This window comes from Gavialis gangeticus, unplaced genomic scaffold, assembly GCF_001723915.1.
Source record: "Gavialis gangeticus isolate Ggan-Ray unplaced genomic scaffold, GavGan_comp1, whole genome shotgun sequence".
NCBI classification, from domain to species: domain Eukaryota; kingdom Metazoa; phylum Chordata; order Crocodylia; family Gavialidae; genus Gavialis; species Gavialis gangeticus.
In genome coordinates this window covers 44,963,254-44,969,170 of record NW_017729025.1, presented here as the reverse complement: position 1 = coordinate 44,969,170, position 5,917 = coordinate 44,963,254, and positions in this window count along the sequence as shown.

Genomic DNA, 5,917 nt, shown 5'->3' with positions numbered 1-5,917 from the left:
TTGTCTGGGCCCAGGCCATGCTGGGGCCTAGGCATCTGGGATTGGCCTAGTGGCATTTCAGTCCCAGCCTGCTGGAGGATGTGGGCTTCAGGGAGGCTTTCCAGGAGTTGTGGCTGGTGTGGTTGGAGTAACAGGTAGCTTTCCCCTCAGCTCAGAGATGGTGGGATGTGGGGAAGGTGTGCATCTGGCTCTTTTTTGCTGTGTCTACACTTGGGGGCACACCCAGCAGAAGGAGGTGGTCCAGGAGTAGCTCGAGCAGGAAGTGCTAGAGCTGGAGAGGCACCTGGCAACCAACCTGTCCCCCTGCAGAGAGTGTCAGGAGAGGCGGGAAGAGCTTTGTGCTCTGGATGACCACTGCATCCACATTTGTCTGCTCTCATGTCCAGCTCCCTCAGGAGATGGACCGTTGCTCACATTTCTTCTATGCCCTGGAGAGGAGGTGTGGAGCCAAGAAGTACAGCACCTGCCTTCTGGCAGGTGAAAGCACCCCCTCAAGGATCCAGGTGAGATAGTTTCATAGTTAGTAGAGTTGGAAGGGACCTGAGCAGATCATCAAGTCCGACCCCCTGCCATGGCAGGAAAAAGTACTGAGGTCAAACGACCCCATAAGGTGACTGTCTAGCCAGATGTGCCACGGGCATTCTATGAAGAACTCTCCCTGGATCCGACCTATGCCAAGGTCTATCAGACCCTTTGGGAGGAACTCCCACAGGTCAGTATGGGTGATCAGGACCGGCTGGAAGCTCCTTTCACTCTGGCTGAGTTTTCAGCCACCCTCGGCCTGATGCCTGGCAACAAGGCTCTGGGCATTGATGGGCTGACCTCAGAGTTCTACCAGGCTTCCTTGGACATCCTCAGCCTGGACCTTGCTGTGGTTTGGGCCAAATCCAAGGGAAGTGGGGACCTCTCCCTGTCATGCCGGAGGCCCGTGCTGACCCTCTTGATGAACAAGGGAGATACCCACAATCTAAGGAATTAGCATCCCAAGTCCCTCCTCTGCACAAACTACAAGGTGGCAGTGAAGGCCATCTTGTTGCACGTGCAGTCCGTGCTTATGGATTTGATCCATCCCAACCAGATGTACATGGTGCCTGGATGTTCCATCTTCGACAACCTGTACCTGGTTCAGGACCTCCTGGAGCTAGCGTGCCGGGTGGGCCTGTCTTTTTCCCTCCCATCCCTAGACCAGAAGAAGGCATTTGACAGAGTGGATCATGGGTACCTTACAGGCATTCTACAGGCCTTTGGCTTGGGTTCCCACTTTATGCAGGCTCTCCAGGTGCTGTACACCTTTGCAGAATGTTCGGACAAGCTCAACTGGACCCTGACAGAGCCCATCCCATTCAAGAGATGGGTGTGTCAAGGTTGCCTGCTACAGATGAGCTGTACACCTTGGCCCTGGAGCCCTTCCTTGTTCCACTGCAGAAGTGGGCAGCGGAGTTGATGCTCCAGGAGCCAGCGGTGCAGCTGGTCCTGTCAGTGTATGCTCACAATGTATTCCTCATGATCCAGTTCTCAGGTGACCTGGCACAGGTGGAGGCCTGCCAGGCATTGTACTCAGTGGCCTCTTGATCAACTGGGTCAAGAGCTTTGGCCTGGTGGTGGGTGACGACTGGCAGGTGGGCTCACTCCCACCCATGCTCCATCAGATCTGCTGGAGTGTGGGCTCATTGCTCTACTTGGGGGTCTACCTGTCCCCCACAGACCCCTGTTCACCAGAGAACTGGCACCAGCTGGAGGCAAGGGTGGTGGGGCAGCTCTGGGCATGGGCAGGGCTCCTGTGATGTCTCTCCCTGCATGAGAGAGTGCTGGTGCTGAACCAGCTGGTCCTGTTCATGCTCTGGCACTGCTTATACACCCTACCTGTACCCCCTGAGGTCCTGGCAGGACTCCAGAGATGGGCGCTGGAGTATTTTTGGCTGAGATGGCAATGGGTCACTGCAGAAGTCCTGAGCCCTCCTTGCAGTTTGCCTGAGTAGCCAAGTCTTGGCATTCTGCCTTTAGGCCCTTCTTTAGGCCCTTCAGCAACTGCTATACAATGTCAACAGCCACGTGGCATGGGGACACCTGAGGTGTGCTTTCCTCCACCACTTCTGGGGGCTCTGATATGACCAGCAGCTCCTCAGCCTGCAGGGCTTCTATCTGCAGGAGCTGCAAGGGCTGCCAGACTTCTACCAGGACCTCCTCTGGGCCTGGAAGCTGGTCTCCACCTCCAGATCCCCTGCAACAGTCACCCAGGATGCCAACCTGCTCATCAAGCCCCTCTGGAACCCCTGGTAGGAGGTGCAGATGGCAGAGGTGCTCCGATTGCGACAGAGGTTGATCCTGGCTGGTGTCAGCTATATTGGAGATCTCTTGGACAACGATAGGCCAGAGTGGTGGATCCCACTGTGCTGGCCCAGTGCATGAGTCTACCCATGACACGTGCAACCTGCCATCTGGTCCAGGAGGTGAAATCTGCTCTACCTTCAGATACCCTTGCCTTTGACCAGGTCCTGCAGAGCAGCGGTCCCCAGCTCCCCGTGTCCTCCAGCCCACCAAAATTTGTTGTGGGGCCAGCACCTCACCTGGCTTCATGGTGCTCCACACTCCATCATCTGAGCTGGCTGGAGGGCATCAGTCCAGTCCACTTTTCCACCATCCATCACCACCACCTATTCACGCTTGTGCATTGCAGTGTCCATCATACTGCCCTTGCGTCCCACGCAGACACCAAGTGGTGAGACATGCTCAGTGAGAGCATGGCTAGGGCACCTCAGTGACTGATTCTGTACTCCACCCTCATCCCACGAGCCACTGGGACCTCAGCTGGCAGATGCTCCCATGGAGCTGTCACCACAGGCATGTATATGGTGAGCTTCATGGACACCCTGGTCTCCTGCCCCTTATGCGGGCAGATGGAGACCCTGACACACATGACCCTCAAGTGTACCAGGATGCAGCCTCTCCACCTCCATCTTCAGAGATGCCTCCTGAGGTTCTGGTTGAATTTCACCCCCCACCTTTTTGTTTTTGGTCACCAAGTCCTGGGACCTCCTGGTCAACCTCCTTCTGGCTGTGGCCAAGTGAAGAGCTCTTTTCCATGGATCCGACCAATACCAGAGTCTCTCAGACTCTGTGGGAGGGACTCCCATAGGTCAGCATAGGTGACCAGGACTGGCTGGCAACTCCTCTCACTCTGACTGATTTATTTTGGCTGCCCTTTGCCTGATGCCTGGCAACAAGGCGCCGGGCATCGATGGGCTGACCGCGGAGTTCTACAGGGCTTTCTGGGATGTTCTCAGCCCAGGTATTGCTGTGGTCTGGGCCAAATCTGAAGGAAATGGGGAACTCCTCCTGTTGCGCCGGAGGGCCCTGTGGGCCCTCTACATGACCAGGAAGAAGGCTGTTGCCGGGAAGGTGCCCAGAGACTGTGGGGTTCACTTTCCTCTCACTTGTTCTTGCTCATTTCTGGGCAAAGCACCAGTGGGCAGCATCCACTGGCTCCTCAGATGCCTTTGAGTACCAGTGGGTCCGGCCTGGGGGGCTCTATTCAATGTCCCCCTCAGGTGCACTTATTTTCACATTTTGACCCTTTGACAAACACAACACTCCTATCCTGTTTTTTTTTTTTCATTAGTAGTCCCAAGAATTTAGCTGTCCCCCCACCCCGCTGGTCTCAAGCCCCCTGCTCATTCTCCTGCTTGTCTCCAGCCTCTTGAGCAGACAAGCAGGGGAATGAGCAGGGGGCTGGAAACATCCCCTGGAGACATTCCCTGCTCTCTCCAGCCTCTTGGTCCTTCTCTGCTACTGCTGCTGAGTGTGAGGGTGGGGGAATGAATGGGGGGTGGGGGGAAGAAATAGGAAGTTGAGGAAGGTCCCCTCCTCTGGCCCCCCAACCCCTTACTTACCTGGCAGAAACTGGGTCCAGGTCCTTGAAGCTTACACTGCTGCCTGCTCTGCACAGGCAGGCAGCGTGCTTTAGGACCAGGGAAAGGGCCAACCACAGAGTATCTCTGTGGAGGACCAAGCCTCTGGTTGCCTCAGGGCACAGTCTGGGACCCAGTATTTCCCCCCAGGGTATTGTTTCACCCCTGGGTCTAATTTGGTCCCCCGCTGCAAATTTGCAGCATGGCGAATGTGTTTTTGTTCTCACACATGCCTCTTGCAGCCTCTCAAAGGGGTTTGAGAGGCTGCAAGAGGCAAATACAGGCTCATCTGGACGTTCCCTATGAGGCCATATGCGATGCACCCAAGGGTGCTGAGGGAGTTTGTTGATGTGATTGCAGAGTTGATGGCCATTATCTTTGAAATATGGTGGTAATTGGTAGAGGTCTTATGAATGGAAAGTGGCAAATATAGTGCATATCTTTAAGACAGGGAAGAAAGATGACCCAGGCAACTACAAACTGGTCAGCCCCACTTCAGTCCCTGGAAAAATCATCGATCCTGTCCTTAAGGAATCCATTTCTAATCACTTGGAGTAGAATGTGATTAGGAACAGTCAGCATAGATTCACCAAGAGCAAGGCATGCCTGATCAACTTGATTGCCCTCTATGATGAGATGAATGGCTCTGTGGATGTGGAGGGAGCAGTGGATGTGATATACCTTGGGTTTAGAAAGGCTTTTGATACCATCTTCCACAACATTCTTACAAGTAGCTAGGGAAGTATGAGTTGGAGGAATAGACTGCAAGGTGGATAAAGAAACTTGTAGGCTCAAAGGGTAGTAATCAACTATGTCTAGCTGGCAGCTGGTATCAAGTGGAATGTCACAGGGGTCAGTTCTTAGGCTAGCTTTGTTCAATAGCTTCATCAAAAATATGAAAGATAGGATTTAATGTATCCACAGCAAGTTTACAGATGACACCACCTGGGGAAATTAGTAGATATGCTGGAGGGTAAGGCTAGGATTCAGAAACCTATATAAATTGGAGGATCAACCAAAATAAACCTCATGAGTTTCAATTAAGACAAATGCAAAGTCTTGCACTTGAGCCAGATCAATCCCATGAACTGATGCAGGCTGGGGAGTGACTGGCTGTGTAGCAGCTCTAGAGAAAAGGACTTATGGGTTAGAGTGGACAATAAGCTAAATATGAGCAAATGGTGTGCCCTTGTTGCAGAGAAGGCTAACACCATACTGGGCTACATTACTTGCCAGATCAAAGGAAGTAAGTCTTCCCATCTATTTAGCACTTGTGAGGCCACATCTGGAGTAACGTGTCCAGTTTTGGGCTCCCCACTACAGAAAGGATGTGGACAAATTGCAGAGAGTCCAGTGGAGGCCAATGAAAATTTTTAAGGGAGTAGGGAACATACCTTCTGGAAACAGGTTACCCAGAAAGGTTGTGGAATCTCCATCCTTAAGACCCCGCTAGACAAAGCCTTGGCTGGAATGATCTAGTTGGGGATGGTCCTGATTTGGGAAGCAGTTGGAATAGAAGACCTCCTGAGGTCTCTTCCAACTCTAATTTTCTATGATTTGATTATAAGTTTAATAAAACAAAAGCCGTTCACTTTAACTATATAAGTGAACTATCTGGCCTTAAGAAGTGTAAACAACACATTATGTTCTGAATTTTGTCCATTTGATGAGAAAAACCTTCTTTGAGTTAAGAACCAACCCCAGCAAGGTGTTCATCTAACCTCCTCTTAAAAAACCCCCAGGGTAGGAGCCTGCACCACTTCTCTTGGAAGTTGGTTCTAGACCCTAGCTGTCCTGACCGTGAAGTAGCGCCTCCTGATATCTAACCTAAACCTACCCTCTGCCAGCTTGTGACCGTTATCCCTGGTCACTCCTGGCGGTGCTCGGGGGAACAGTGACTCCCCCAATGCCTGCTGATCCCCCCTGACTAGTTTATAACAGGCCACAAGATCCCCCCTCAGCCTTCTCTTGTGGAGGCTGAACAGGTTCAGGTCCCATAGCCTCTCCTC